At 39.3% G+C, this 17,098-nt stretch overlaps 1 protein-coding gene across 1 annotated transcript in view; it reads left to right on the forward strand.

Moving 5' to 3' along the window:
* The window catches only part of Schip1 (schwannomin interacting protein 1), a 138,539-nt gene that overhangs the window by 68,691 nt on the left and 52,750 nt on the right, over positions 1-17,098 (forward strand). The gene's annotated exons all lie outside the window — the stretch shown is intronic.

Raw genomic sequence — 17,098 nt, forward strand, 5'->3', positions numbered from 1 at the left:
CCTGCTGTCTGATTAAGTCCACTGAACAGCCCCATGAGGCAGGTGGCATTATGCTCTTTGCACAGATGAGGAATTGGAGGCTTAGCTAAATTATGAAATTTACCCAAGGCGTACACAGTGACTGAAGCGTGTAGCCAAGTTTAGAAATCCAGACATTCCTCACTCAAGAATCCTACTCTTTCTACTATACCAAATGTCCTAGGCCTCAATTTGGTTTTTTGTTTGTTTGTTTTTGTTTTGGGGACAAGGTCTCACTGTAGTTTAGGCTGGCCTTGAACTCACTATGTAGTCCAGGCTGCTCTCAAACTTGAAGCGATCCTCCTGTATCAGCCTCCCGAGTGCTGGGATTACAGGTGTATACCATCACACCCAGCAAATTTTTGTCCCTAGGAATAAAAATATGAATAACTATGAGTATTTGTCCCACTTCCATATAGCTTTTCCAAAGCTCTTGTTTTCACCAACAATGTAATTGTTTTTAATTTTCATTTTAATAAGAAACCATTAGTAATAAGCATGCTCTGGTCCTTTGCCTTATAAGTACTGTAGTATGACATAAATAGTGCCATTTCTATTGTGTGTACATTAACAAAAGAAATATTTTTTTCAGAGACTGTGAGCTGTTTTACCCAATATCCACTTTTCCTTTCAGTCCTACTAATGAACCCCTGATTTCGCTGGAGGCAGAAATATGTCCTTACATTTCCCAGACTCCCTTGCAGTTAAGAATGGTCATGTAAGAATCACTGGGTGGAACTTCATAGAAATATCCATACCATCACTGGGTTAATAGACCAATGTATTATTTCTTATGTTCTACCAAGGAGATGCACCATTTCTGAAGGTACGAGATCACGTCAGTGTGTGAAGTGGCTGAAGCAACTCCTATCCCACCTCCTTGCTCTAAAAATCCATTTAGTGTATTGTCCTCAGATAGAAGACATATTAGATATTAATCTGATAAAAGCAGATAGTGCCCTTGATCTAATCCAAAAGGCCAAGAAGCAATGGTCAGTGTCTTTTTTTGCTCTCTACTCTTTCTCCTCTGTTAGCTAAGAAAGATCTAGTTGGACGGAACTTGAGATATAACCATGAGCTCAAAAACACATGTTAGGGACAGCTGGGCCAAAGACAGAAAGGTCAGGTCTGTAATGACCACAAAAAACTCCTTTATGCCTAGTCTGGACTTGGCCGTCTACCTACACATTTTCCTCATTATGTGGGAAAAATAAGTTTTTAAATTTTTAATAACTTTATTCAGGTATAATTACACACCATAAAATTCTTGTGCTTCAAGTGATTTTTAGTGAGTTTGTAGGATTTTGCAAACACCATACAAACACCATGCAACACCAAATTTAGAATATTTCTATTAGAATTTAGAATATTTCTATTTCTATTTAGAATATTTCTATTCCCTCAGCCTTAGGCAATCGCTGACCTGCTCTCTGTCTCTATAGATTCATGTTTTCTGAACATTTCATATAAATGAGATTACATAGAATTTAATCTTTTGCATTTGTCTGTGTTCACTTATCCTTTTATTTTTTATATTCATCCATGCTGTAGTATATGTCAGTAGTTTGTTGCTTCTAAATGGTAAGTGATAGTTCACTGCATGGCTATACCACATTTTGTTTATCCATTTACCAGTTGATGGAAACGTGAATTGTTTTCACTTTTTAGACATTATGAATAATGTTGTTTTGAATATATATACATATATATACACACATATATACATATATTTATATAATATGTATACATATATAATATACATATACACATATGTATGTGTATATATATATATATATACACACATATATAGATACTTAAGAGAAAAATTGTATGGTCATGTGATAAATTTATGTTTAATTTTTAAAGAAATAGTCAAATTGTGAATACCCCATGTTACATTCCCACCAGCAGTGTATGACACTCCAGTTTTCCGTATGCTTACCAATAATATTTTGTCTTTTTGAGCCTATTGTAGTGAGTATGAAGTAGCATCTCATTTTAAATTTGCATTTCTCTTCTGACTAATGATGTTGAACATCTTTTCATGTGCTTTTAGTAATTCAAATTTATTCCTTGGTGAACTATCTTTTCAACTGTTGCTCATTTTGAATTGAGTTGTTTTATTATTAACTTGAAGAGGGTCTTGCATATCCTGGGTACAAATCTTTTATCAGAAATATTTATGTATATTTTCTCCTAGATGGTGGCTTACTTTTCTTTCTTTAATAAATGTTTTTTGAAACACAAAAGGCACAAACCTTTGGGTTTTGATGAAGTCCATTTTCTTCAAATTTTTTTTCATGGGCCATGCTTTTCATGTGGGGCTTAAGAACTCTCTAACCAAAGATTACAGATACCTGTCTTGTTTTCTTCCTGAAGCATTAGGCCTATGCGTAATTTTTAGTTCATTTTTTAATACGGTGTGAAGTTCCCAATCTATCTTTTTGCATACAGATAGCCAGTTGTCCTATATGATCTTTTGAAAAGGTTTTACTGTGCCCTATAGCATCACCTCTGCACCTTCTTCAAGACTATAGCTGTGAAGGTTATTTCTGGGATCACAGTTCTACTCTGTTGATTTATTTGTCTTCCCTTATTCTGATTCCATACTATTTTAATTAAAGTAACTTTACAATAAATTTTGAAATCATGAAGGGTAGGCTTTCCCTTTTTTCTTTTTCAGATTCTCTTGGCTTTCCTAGGGTCTTTATATTTTCATATACATTTTAGGATCAGTTTTTTTCAACTTCTGCTCAAAGACCTGCCTCCCACAGTTGTTGATCTGCTGTGCAAAGTTGTTGATTCCCAGTGCTCCCCTTAAGAAATGTCCTACTTTTTAATCTCTACCTTGAGAGCTGGCTTCTTGTGCCCCGTGATCTATGAGATTTCAGGGCATCAGAAACAAAGGGCTACAGGCAAGAATTATTCTATTCTCATGGTGTCAGGAGAATAAATAGAGTATTATTGTATAGAGGATAGAAAAGCAGGGGTCAGTGGTGGGAGACTAAAGTAGGGGGAGATGTCAGCCTTGATGGAAACACCCCAGAACGTTCTAGCTGGTCCACATGCTGGTCTACGTATTGCTGAGTAGGAATGTTGAAAATGACCCCAACATTCTCTTTGTAAAGTGAATGTGTAGCCCAGATTCAGCCTTGATCTATGATATGTATTGTTCCCTTTGAGATCCTGTGATTGGGGCTTTGAAGCTGCAGCGGGAAAACTTGATTTTAGATCTCCCTTGCCAACTTTGGGGCTGTGTGATTTTTCAAGTTTCTGTTTATCATTTGAAAAATAGGTGTTTTGAAGATTCAAATATTTTAATTTCAGCGCTTGTATCTTTCAGAGAAAGGCTCTCAAGCTTTTAGACTGGGCAGACACACAGGTGTCCAATGCACATACTCTCCGCTGGCTGATCGTGGCCCAGTGCTACGTTCAGACATATATGGCTGCCCTGGAGGGATGGACCAGCGGGTTGAAAAGGGTGCTGAGGTGTGTGTGGGCCACGTGAACAAGGGTGCGAGGAAGAATTAGTGATGACCTTCCCTGAGAGCATTTGCCACTGTTCCTTTAAACCCTGAATTCAACTGAGGCACTCCTTTCATTTTTGAAGACAGAGAATAAACCATGCAAACTGTGTTAAGTGCACTGTTTTCAAAACTCATCATCACCTTTGCCCCTAACTTCTCTATGCCGGTGCTCTAACTGTGATAACATCGGCGGCTCTAGGCACATCCCCATGATTGCTCCCTGGTCTTCATTTCCCATAATTAATTTCACCTTCTCAATCGACCTCAAATCAATCTTCCCCATTCTATACATACTAGCACATCTCTCAACCGCCATAACTTCTCCCACCTAGTCTCTCTACTGTGTGGTCCTGCACCCTTTAAACTCTTCCACAATCTACCTACCCAATCAAGTGTGTCTTGTCTCAGACCCTTTAATGACTTCTTCAATGTAAAGCCTAAACTACATTTGGTGTTAGAGGCGTACTGTGTCAGGCCTCTACTTACCTCTGGTCTCACGCTTTGCCACTTTCTTATGCTGCAATAAAAGCAATCTGCAGAACTGCCTGACTCGTGCTATTCTTAGCTTTGTTGCCCTAGCTGTGCCCTCAGTCTGAAAGGCTTTCTCCACCCTCTCCTTTCCTTGTCCAGTTGACTCCTACTCATGACTGAAGTCCTCTTCCTCCTCTACCTGCCCACATGGGACGGGCCTCTTAGGCAGGTGACCTTTGCAGGCTTTTGGTTTAATGCTCTGCTATTAAAATTGATTTTAAATTGCTGTTAAAATGATCTTGAAAATCTTTTTTTTTCTTTTTAAGGCCCTGGAGTTGGAACCCAGGGCCTCGTGCTTACTAAGTACATGCCTTACCACTGACGTATCCACCCATCCTGAAATTCCTAACATTTTTTGAATAAGGGGTTACCCATTTGTATTTTGCTCAGGGCCCTACAAAGTATATAGCCAACCCTATACCCATTTCATACCCTAAAAAACAAACAACTGATAGAACATATCCATCGGGCAGTCAGGTCATTTGATTTATCATCCCATTCACATGTCAGCATTTTTGTGATGAAAGGTATTTTGAAAATAATGAAAAATACCTTGTGTCCTTTGTAAATAAGAAAATAATCAAACGCATCTAAAGTCTTATGAATGCCCCAATTTTTAATCATAATTTTTTCAGCATGAAGAACTAGTGTCACTTTCAGAAGGATTCCTCATTTATTGTCATTACCCCCATGTATTAGTAAGTTGAAAATGTGAAAGTTATTCTTAGCATCAAGCAAAGCATGACCAGATTATCATTCATGCTAAACAGAGCTTGGATCTTCCCCGGAGAGCACGTCCTACTGGATGCAGAACCCTCCCATTTTCCACAAGAGAGATCCACCTCCTCTAGCGTACACATCAAGAGCTTTGGGGTTAGGAAGGAGATAACATGGTTCGGGCTCATCAGGCAGGCGTTCCAGACTGACCATCATTTCTGCAAACAGCACAGTGGCCTTGCTGCACTCACTCTCTGGGAAAAACTAAGTCCTTACAAAGGCGTAGCCATGAAACTCAGATTAAGGTGACTAATGCTGAATGAAGAGTCCACAAGGCTTCCTACATTCCACCCTGCCAAACTGGTTCTCTCTGCACTCTTGACCTGGAGCCAGGATTAATTTATCACCAAGTCAGGGCGAGGAGATGCCTGGAATACTACTGAAACTTGAGTAGTTCTTGAGTGTGGAAACCAGTCAGTGATGATGCTATGATATAAAGCACCGTAAATATTTCCTAGAGAGAGTGAGCGTTTGAATTAGAAACACTCAAGCCATTTCTCCTTCAGACATTAGTTATGGAAGCCCACAGCCTAAATTTTAGATTATTTCCTGTTTTTAGTGGTCAGTTTTGTTTGCTCGTTTTCCTCTAAGACAGCAAATACATTCTTCCTCCTGTCTTTCTTTCCCCTTTTGCTCCAGACTGTGCTTCTGTGCAGGCAAACTTGAAAGTGGCGGTCTTTTACAAACTCAGTTTATCTTCCTTGCTTGTCACTTAGCATCCTATTCTTTTAGTTAGAAAAATAGTTGGGAGACTCTATCATTCCGTAAATACAAGAATCCTGACCTTGTGCACTTATCAGTAAGCTTTTGCGGGTACAGAAATTGGCAAATCAAACTGTTTGCTTATTTTGCCAGCCTATCCCCTGGAACTAAAAACTTATCACCTAAGGTGGCAAACTGAGAAGGGAGAAAAACACACTAGGCTGTTACCTTTCTGCTTACTAATTTGACATTAAATTGGGCGCGGCCCTCTAGTCACCGCAGTTTGGCAGAGTTTGCTTTACCTGGAGAGCTTTCATTTTGCCCTCAGGCCCGGCTGGCACAGTCAGTCCTGCTCCTGTGATAAATCTGCAAAGTTAGGGGCCCCTTTGAGCCTGCCAAAGCCACAGCTCACGTGAAGAAGGTGTGCCCACAGGGCCTTGCCGGCTTAGCTCGCAAGCTGGCGGTCAGCCAGCTGGCACCTAGGTATTTTAAGACGAGCAAGTGGCCATTTGACCAGTTTAGCCATAGTGGTTGACTGAATTAATAACAGCTGGTCACAGGCACGTTACTTCCCTAAAATCCAAGACCCTGAAGCGCGGGAACTTTTTGAGAATTCCATTTATTCATCCATTCATTCATTCATTCATTCAAATATTTATAAGGGACCCACTGTATACCTGGCTCTGTGCAAGCCCTCACTTGTTTATTTACAGTTAGGGGATAAAAAAGAGCTGCAACCTTAATCCACAGAAGTGTCTCAAGTGAGGGGGACGAGTGGCTAGGTGGAGAAACAGCACCCTAGCGGGACTGAGTTTAACTTTTCCAGAAAATTCAAAGGCTGCCAGTGGCCTTGTGCTTAGGGAGCAGGATTTGAAGAGACGAGGAAGACCAGAAGGTTGATCAGTAGCAGTGCTTTGGATGTAGTATTTCCTCCACGTTGTGAGGAACTACCAAGGAGATTTAAACCAAGAAGTAAACTATCTGATCATGTTTTTACAAGTATTTTTAATTCATAAAGAATAAGACTACAAGCCCTTCATTTTTTATAACACTTGGGGAACTAAATCAAGGAACATGAAATCATCCAAATTATCAAATCAAGTACCCAGTATTTTATAAATTCGTGTCACCTAAAATTTGGGCCACAAGACTGATTGCTTCAGTCTTAGTGACAACTCTGCTAAAGAGATCACTTCTATCCTTTGAAAAATAAATTTGGTTTTTCAAAACCTCAAAATAAAGCACCAGTAACTTGTACACCACATCAGTAGAAGTTTCCACTGCCATATGCAAGGCAGACGTGCCTTTGCAGCTGGGCATGGTAGCCGCAGTTATGCCGAGTGTCAGAGATACCAAGAGGAAGAAGGAACGTGTAGGTTTTGGGCATAATGGCTGGTGCTCATTTTTCACTTTTTTTTTTTTATATGATTGTCAGAGTGAAAACAAACCGGCCATGTGGTTCTTTATCATCATCTCCGTGAGGATAGGGGAGAAAGACTGGTTTGTGTACACAGCACTAGGTCTCAAAGGACTGCTAATTTCTATCTTGGCAATCTTTGTAAATGATGAAAAAGCCTGAGTACTTTGCAATAAGGGTATGTTTTGTGGGCCCAGGTTCTGTGCCTGAAAGAGGCTGCATTTGCTATTTCACAAGGAAAAACTGGTTTAGAGTTTTGAAAAAGTTGAGACTAATGTAGAAATTAACTTTACAGGTTACAAATAATCCATGACAGATTCAGCTTTCTTTGTGGGTTCACCCTTCACTACTGTTCGGAATAGTATCATTTTCTAACCAGTATGTTTATATCCTGAAAAGAGTTTCTCTTTGAAAAGAAGAGAAGCTTTCTTAATTCAGTAGCTTTAAGATAACACAAGTTAATTAGATCATTAAAATTTTTTCTTCTTGTTATACTTCAGAAAGCTTTTTAGACCAGGATTTTTTCTTTTGGAAATACAAAACATCTGAACATCTCTTCTAAGGAGGTGAGAATAAGAACAATCATAAAAGTAGTCCATATTTGTGCTTAACTTGTCCTGGAAAAGCTGATTAGAGAATGTGCTGTTAGGTACTAAATAGCTAATAGCATTTCAACAGTACTTCTCTATGATTAACGATGATTTGTAAGTTTTTGTGGTTTCTTAGAGACTTTGTTAACAGTTTAACCATAAAGTATTGTGCTCCCATCCATGAAATATTACCTCCCATTCTATTTATGCCCATGAAAATATATCATGCAATAATAAGCAAATAGTTTTCTGAAAAAATGTACTACATAAATTGTTTCTTTCTTCATCATTATTTTACTTTACCCTATGAAATAAATCTTTTAAAAACAGTAACTGTGATTTTTATAATAATATAAATTTTATAATGAACAAATGATCCGGTATATTTATTTTTTGAAATGTTTTCCATAATCAATGTAAAAAGTTTTTTAAAACTCATCACCTTTGCCTTCGTTAAGTTTCTATAAGGAAGGCCTTCAATTGAAATCTAGTATTTTTTGCTGATTTACCCAATGCTACATATAATACATACTATAACATTAATTTTTTTATTGCTGATTTGGAAAACTCACAATATAAAATGAACTTGATTTAAAAAGATAATTATCTGCTTGAAAGGGAAATAGTTTATAAATCAACCAATTTTATAGGTTAGGAAATGAAGGCTTATAGATATGAAGAAGTTGCACAAGAAAACACAACAAATAAAATGTATAGTGAAACCCAGAACTAGATCTTTGATTCTTTGTCCAAGGTCCTATCAAGTCCAGATCAAAAATGGTGTGTGTAACTTTGGATATATCAATGTAACCTTTATGTTTCTTTGCTAATGTAACTGAAGATTTACGTATGTATATCACTATTGTTATTTAAAATACCATTGAAATGTCATTTTAAAATGGATCATACCTTTCACATTACTTTTGTCTCATTCCTAGTTTAAACTGGTTTTGAAAACACAACTGTCCACTAGAGGTCACTTTTCTTCAATATGCAGGTCAGACCCTTTTCCTAATCTTTATTGCCCTGATCTTAATCAAACACCACCACCTCAGAGGAGCAAATTACTTTTAATATTGTCAGGGCTTTCTTGTACTGCTTTATCTAAGTGCACTCACAGTGGCAGACAGACTTGCTGAGCCTATGTAAAGACCTGGAAGGTTAAAGGGGAAGCGTGTCCATCGCTTGCCCCTTTTAGCGCGCGCGCGCACATACACACACACACACACACACACACACACACACACAGAGCTACTTTGGGCTTGGCCCTCTTGGAAAACTAGCTTAATTTCATTTGGAAAGTCTTATGTTAGCTTTGTCAGATTTATACTAGTTTTCACTTTTTCCCCACTGCTTTCTCTGACTCCAAAGACTGGGAAATGAAGACTAAAAAATACAGTCCTTAAACATGGACATAAATTTGGGATGAAACCATCGAGATTTCAACCAGATTTACCTATGCATTAGATGCTAATTTTCTACAGCACCGCTTTGCATTGGGCAGAAAATACAACGTGGAGAGGCATAGGGCTGTGGGCAATAAACAAGTACTTCAGCAGATTCCGTGGAAATACAACCCCGCTCATTATTCTGTAGGGAGATTAAGGCTACTGCTGTACCGCTGCCTAATGCAATAAGTTTCAAACTGTGTCTGCAGAAACCCAGGGTGGCGGGAGGTATTTTTAGAAACTAATTTGCACCTATTAAAATGAGCTGCTTAAATACTTCATCCTCAATCCCCCAAAAAATAAAGTTGGAAATTAAAGAGTTCTGAAATGTAAAAATAATTCAGAATACATCTACAAATGAGATTGTCTATTGGACTTGGGAGAAAAGGTGTCCTAAAAAACTGTGGTAAGAATATAACATTTCGTATTATAGGAATTTCATCCCCTTATGATCTGTGCACATTATTTCTCCCAGCTCCTTTTTTGACATAAACATACTTAATTTATCCTGCTAGCTAAAAGAGTCTTTTATGTCCTCAAAACCATGGAACTTATCAGTGTGCCACTGACTATAAAGATAGTAGCTCTGTACTTGCCTTTTGGAAAAACTCATGCCTGTGCGTGTCCAGCTAAGAAAAATTACCTGAGTTGCCCAAGAGGCCCAGCCGGGCTCAGCGCCAGGTTAGGGTCAGGCACATCTGTTCAGCACGGGCTCTCATCAGGCTTAATAGTAGGTTGTGCAATGATAAGCGAATCCCCAGTACATCAAATGGGAAGGTCTTATTATAGATTAATGCCCTGTTGTAAGGGTGGGTATTTTCTTTCCTTCTCTTGTTTATAATAAGAAATATGAGCTTAATAATAATAAATTTCTGACCGCCTTCCTTGTAGCCTGTACATATGTTTAATGAAGAATATCTGCAGATTGCATCATAAGCTATTAAAAAGAACTATTATCATTTATGATGACTTATCTGGATTCTTTTGACCTGGCTAAACCAAACAAAATACAGAAATAAATGTAAAATTACAGTTGAAATAAGACTGTAACTGACCAGTAAATTCTAATTTCAAGTATTTGTCTAGAACAAAAAGAATATGTTCTCATGGAGGGATCCAATAGGAAAATATAAATTTAAACTCAGAATAATTTGATCCTGATAAAAACTTTCTTATCATTTTGAATATAGGTTTTAATTTTAAAACACATTCTAGTACTTGAAAAAAGAAAAAGTAACCACCATTGATTTATAGCAATAATTTTCTCAGGAAACTATTTTTTAATATAACCTGCAATAATAATAAATGATTATTCTAATTCGATTAGAATAACCAAATTTCTGGGTAAATTAATTTATAGAGTTTATAAGGTTTGTTTCTTAGACTTTAATTATACAGATTAAAAAGTATAACCTACCTGACATTTATTTTTCAGTTCTCATTTCTGGGCCTCATTTTTGCTGGAAGAAGTATAGAAATATGCTGATCCCAAATGTCCTCTTTGGAGCATCTGCTCCACATCTGTGACATAGAGATAACCTTGATGCAATAGTCACCTCCAGTTCCACTACTGGGTACTCTATCCCAGAAGTCACAGGGCAAATTAACACGCTCCGATCATATAGTTCATTAAATCTACTTGAAACATAAAGCAAGAAGCGAGCAGAGAGATGTGTTAAGCTGACATATTTAGGATGTGTGGAGGGACCACACAACCTGCTGCTTGGGTTAGAAACTGTTTACATGTCCAGACTCACTGCCGCAGCAACCCTCCCTGTGGATGATACCTGTGAAACAGGGTTGAGGTTTAAGAAATGGCTCCCAATTAGGTGATGTCTCTGGTGACACACAGCTTGTATTACTGGAGACGCAGCAGAAGGTCCCTCTGGCTTCCTCCGTAGCTCACTGCTTAGCCTGATGAGAAGCTGAGGACTGAATTTACAGGTTTTGGGCAAAGGACACATAGGGCCAGAATGAATCATCACGGGCAGTCAGTGTGCAATCTATTGAATATTGAGTGTTTCGTGTGCTTTGAGTTATTTAGCATGTCATGAATATTGGATGCTTCTTTAGTTTTGGCATTTGTTTGTGTGCTTAGTGCTCACACACACACACACACACACACACACACACTTGAACTAGTCTAACTCATCCAGGTCACTAATTTATAAATATTTCACGAATTCTGATATATCTACTTGCTTATTAGCTAAATCTAACTCATCTGATGGTTTTCACCTATTTGATAAGCCACTGCATATTCATAATACTTAACAGATTTTAAGAGTTTCATTCATCCTGTTTGTTTTTCTTGTTCTTCTGTAGCAGAATTGAATGCAGCATTCCCAAGGAACAGATAAAACCCCTAGAAAAGCTTTTGGAAAAGCTTCTCCCATACTGACCCAGCCTCTCCGTCCTACCACAGCCAGCCTCCTCGCCCTCGGGATCTGAACCTCTCACTGCTTCTCTAAGGACCAGGTCAGGCCACTCACCCATCTGCTCGTCTGTGCTCCCGCATCTTCCCCCGCCTCTTCCCCCGCCTCCAACAGGGCATCTTCCTTACTCAACACTTTTTTTGTAACTTGACGCATCATGAGTTCTGTTTCAAAGACAGAATGAACACCTGCCCGATGTTCTTGATCCAGTTCTCCCAGCACTTGGCCCTTTTGGTTATTTTCCCCATCACGATCGCTTTCTCCCCTCTGCCTGGCTGCTTCTCTGCTGCTTACCCCTTGGACACAACCACATCATCAACCTCTCTGATTCTGTTGTGTATTCAGGCTACCTTCCTAATCTTCCGATTCATCAGCAGACTTCTTCAACTCGGCCCGCAGTTCCTTAACCCCAACCACCTGGCTACCTCCTTTAACACACTACTCCCGAAATTATTCCCTGAGGGTAGCTCCTGACTCTTCAAAGTCAAAAGGTCCTGGTTGTTTTCCTCCTCCTCTTCCCTGCAGCATTTGAAGCAGTCAGACTGGGTCAGCCTCTCTCTCTCCTTGACCCCCTGCTATATTAGTTTTCATCTCCCTCTCACCCTGTTGACTACGTCTCCTTTCCATTTTCTCACCCTCAAAATGTGAACTTGCAACCAAGTATTAGTTTTCTATTTCTGCGATGACAAATTGTTCCAAATTTAGTGGCTTAAATCAACACAAAAGTTATTATATGACAGTTCTGGTAGTCAGAAGTCTGAACTGAATCTCCCTGGGTTCAAGGTGTCAGCTGGGCCGCATTCCTAGTGTCATAATCTTTTGTTTTGTTTTTTATTTTAAAGAGGAAAAAGATAACCAAACAATGAAACCAGGTTTCAAAACAGGTTAGTAGGACAGTTACAATCGTTGATACATTGTGTGTTGTTGTCTTCCTAGTGGTTAATCAGAGTACAAGATACAGGCATGATATCTCGCTAAACAGTTTTAGCACAAAATATTCTTCCCAAGGAACTAAGAGAAGCTGGCTGCATAAGTGTCTTCACTATCTTGTGTATACATGGTTTTTCTTTTTCCTTTTCCTCCTTTCCCCTGCATTCCTGCAGGACACAGGAAAACCACACCTCCTTGCCTCTCCCATCTTCTAGCGGCCACCCCTCTCTTGGCGGGTGACCTCCCCTTCTATCCCGAGCCCGCAGTATTGGACTGGTCTCTCTCATACTCATAGCTGTCTCGTTCTTCTTGCAGCTTCTTTTTTTACCTTGTGAGAAAGTATTACATTGAGCTCTCCTGAGGAGCCCAGGCTGCTTTCCCCACCTCAGGGTCAGCTGGTTACAACCTTACACCTCCTTGCCACCTGGGGATTAGGATGTGGATATTGGTCAGGGAAGGCAGGAGGAGCATTAGTGTGTCCACCACAGTGATGGTGTGTGTTTCTCTTTCATTCTGTCTTTACAATTCTTCCTTCAATTTTCCATTTCTACAGAACCGACTGCCTTCTTTGCACAAAAGATTCCCAGATTCTTTCAACCTGACTTTTCTGTTACCTCAATTTCTCCTTGGACCTTAGATTGAGAACCTATGGTGAAAAGTTTAAAACCTCCTTACTTCCTCTCAACTGTTCAGAATCAGCTCCTCCTCCAGCTCCCCTATTACTTTTGACGGTACCAGTGTTACACCGATGGTGGTCTTGACGCTTCAGCTCCTTCTCTGGTTCACCCTCATGCTGTGTCACTCTCTCGGTATCTTTCCAGCATCTTGAAATGACCCCTTCGGTCCTTTCCTTTCCATCCCCATGGTCACTTCCATCCCTTGGGCCTCTCTGGTCCTTAGATAGTTGCTGTTGCCCTTAATTAGGGGAGGGAAAAATCTATTTCTGTTCCTTTTTCCTGAATACCTATGAGCTATTTTAGATGTAACCAAGAATAAACATCCTTAGTGTGTAGATGAGGAAAATGAGGCAGAGAGAAATGAGGTAACTCTCTGAAGACGATGTTAATTTATTCACTCATTTAAAATATTTATTGAGCCTGTTGTCTGCCAGGGACTATTTCAGATGCTGGGGACGTAGCACAGAATAAACCAACAAAGACCCAAGTTCTAAGGAAACTTTGCGAATCCAGTCCTAGAAAAGACAGACGTTAAAGAAGTGAGCAACCCCAGGAATGGTAGAGTATCGTGGTCTCCCGCTTCACCATGACTGAGTTCTTTTCCTCTGCTCCATTCCCAGTGAGCAAACACACAAAACCCCCTCAGAGCCACTTCAGTCATTCTTCATGTTGTGTAGTCCTTTGTGTACTGCCTTAGTTGTCCACCAAACTCCCTGAGAGCAGAAACACTACTTCCCATGGTACATCAGAACTTGTTTCAACTAATTCTTATTCCTGATTCTTAGGTTACAAGCATCAAGGGAGATGCCGGGGAAAGTACTGTAAATTATGAAGTATTTTCAAAGATTTGTTGTTATAGACAATATCAAGTGTGTTGGTGGCAACAATAGTGATAACTCGTTGTTTCGGAGTTTTCTTCAATAGTCACTACGTATTTCTCACGATTCCTTCTCTGGCATTGAGTTACAGAGATGCACAACCTAAAAATGAATACCTGCTTTCTCCAATTTCCTAAAGAAAAGCTTAAAAGTTACTGAGTATGATAGTGACTTCCTTATTCAACTTCCCTGTCCCTAGTCCTTCGGTTTTTCCTACACTGTGAATATTTTCAAATGGAAATTTTTTTTCACAAATGCCAATTAACACACCAGCTAGATTCTACAATTGATGTTTTACTGAACTTGCCCTGTGATAGCTTTCTATCGATCTGTCCTCTACCCATCCGTCAATTCATCTCATTGATTTGGTGCGTCTCGCAGCAAATTGCAAATATCAGTAAATGTCCCTCTACATACTTTAGCCTGCATATCATTAATGAGGGTTCAAAGATTGATACCTAGTCCTTTTTATCTTTAGAGATAAATTTTATATATAGTGACATGTGCAAATTTTAAGTAAAATTCAAAAGTCTTAAAATTAAATACATTAATTGTGACGCGCATATACTTATGTAAGCCAAACACATGCTCAGTTCATGCAGCTTATGCAGGAAGGTTTCCTATGCCTCTTCTAGGTTAATCTCTGATCCACATGATTCACTTTGGAAATCTTTGCTGAGAACATGCTAATTGTCATAATTGAAACAATCTTTTCTGGATTTAAAGACACAATAGTTTATATGGTGCAGAAACAGGAGCTATATCCCAGTCAGGAAATACTCTCATTTTTTCCTTTAAAACTTACCTTGAATTCACATTTAGATACATGCACACTGCAGCTTCACTCTTACTTTTTGATAGATTTTGGTTGGAGCTTACTACAGGCACGAGGAGTGATTTCAAGTCTGGTGGGCCCTCCTTTAGCATTTATCTTAGTCTACTTATGCTGCTAAAACAAAATGCTGTAGCCTAGGTGGCTTACAAATAACACCAAATTTATTGCTTACAGTTCTGGAAGCTGGGAAATCACAGAGGAAAGCACCTGCACATCCGTTGCCTAGTGAGATTCCTGGTTCATATATGTCATCTCACTATAGTGATAGAGGACCAGGCAACTCTCTTCTGTCTCTTTTATAAGGACATGAATCATATTCACAGAGGCTCTGCCTTCATGACTTAATCACCGCCCAGCAGCCACATCTCCTACTACCATCACACTGGGGATTAGCTTTCAGTATAAAAATTTTGAGGGGAGAGTCAAACAATAGCAGCACTGTTTGGTTTTTGTTTGTTTGACATATAAGTTCTCACTGTGTTGTCCAGGCTGGGCTCAAGCTCTCAGTCCTCCTGCCTCAGCTTCCTGAATAGCTGAGATTACATGTATGCACCACCATGCCTGGCTATGAGCAGCATTATTTTATATGGAGCACGTTCACTTGTTCAGTGGGTATGAACCTAGAAAATCATGCCTGTTTCCTTATATTTCTTACTTGGATCCTTTTCTGTTGGTGATGGATATGCCACAGTGTTCTTAGGCCTTAGTTTCCATATCTGGAAAACAACAGTGTTGGATGAAATCATCCCTTGAGGTCCCATCTAAATATAAAACTCAATACTTTCCATGAAGACTTGAGATGAAAAGAATCTCTGTGATACATGGACTGTGTTTAAAACAAAAAGTTCGTTGATATTTTTAGTCAAAAATAAATATGAATGTAGTTGGGCAAGTTGTTCTCACTTAAATGTTCTTGGGACAGCTGGTTTTTGTTTAAAGTTTTTTGCACTGGCAAATCAAAATTTAAATTATAACACGAAGTCCTGGCCAATGAATTACTATAAAGAGAAACCTGCTTGATCTAGTCCTCTTCTTATCTTGTTTATATCTCTAGGGAGGGTTTTTTGACAGGATTTGGGATACAACTGTCAGAAGTGTGTTCTCCCCAGAGCCACTTCTGAGTCACTTCCGCTATTTATGGAACAGCAACTGTGAAGAGTGGGATCATGTTTAGACTTTTTTTTAAACAATACATGATAAATGCCTTTATGAGCTTATGTAATACATCCCAGGTCCCTCCGTTTTTAGAAGAGAACAGAGCTGGACGTAGTTTGTTAAGGTTTGTACATCTTGGAAGAGTGTCTCTGAGTGTTCGTCTTTGTAGTGTGGGGAACGTGAGACAGTAGATTGTCAAGGTGGTCACTTGAATTCCAACAGTCTTCGAAGTTAGAGCTGTTCAGCTTGGACACTAGGATAGTGCCTTCTCTACTAAACATGAGGCTCCCATTTCATCTTATCTGCTAGTTGGCAAAAGGAAGTTTCCCTTTTGCCCACACCCACCTTTCCTTACTCGTACTTAGGACTCCAGAACCTTTGCTTGGTGATCGTGTATACGGCAAGGCAGTCCACACAGAAGTCTCTGTACCACGTGGATTAGCCAGTAGGCAAGCCTGGAGCTTTAGGTGGAAATATATTGGTTCCCTTCCCTGAAACATTTCTATCTTCTTTCCCACATCCTGTATTAAGCTCACTGCTTATGTGCCCCGGGCTTCTGCTTCATTCATTGAGGTGTCATTGTGAAGGCAGCCAAGGAGCAGCCTATAAAGTCCTGCTCTTGGGACATGGCCCACCGTTCTCCAGGACTCAGAAGGGCTGCGCGCTTCTGCAGGGAACATCGCCACAGTGCTTTTCCATGTACCTGTTGCCGAATACAAACACCAAGGCTTGAGCCGTCCCTCACACCTTTAGTCCTCTAACAGGAGGTCTGAAATTCATGTGCATGTGAATGCATCTGTGACTTCAGTTAAGGGAGTGGGCTTTTCTTCTGTTTGAGTCTCATATAACAAAAACCTAATGATAATTATAAAAGTAGTACTTTTCTCTTTGCAGCAAATGGAAATGTTGTTATAAAGTTAAAAATACACTACCAAATATTCATAGCACAAACTCAGTCCTCCTTAAGAGAGGGCTTGATATGAAAACTTTTCAAATATGTTGGTTTCATTTCTCAGGCAAAAGTAGTTGTTTTTCTCTGTGAGGAGCGTAACGAAGAGTGATTATTGGTAATAGGGAGAGCTTTTGAAAAGATAGATGTTGAAATAGCTTAAAATATTATCACTACTGACTTTTTAAAATCTGGTAGCTTAGATTCAGTCACATTTTTATGGAATACC

The sequence above is a fragment of the Chinchilla lanigera genome, unplaced genomic scaffold, assembly GCF_000276665.1.
Source record: "Chinchilla lanigera isolate Chin_1 unplaced genomic scaffold, ChiLan1.0 scaffold00047, whole genome shotgun sequence".
NCBI classification, from domain to species: Eukaryota; Metazoa; Chordata; class Mammalia; order Rodentia; family Chinchillidae; genus Chinchilla; species Chinchilla lanigera.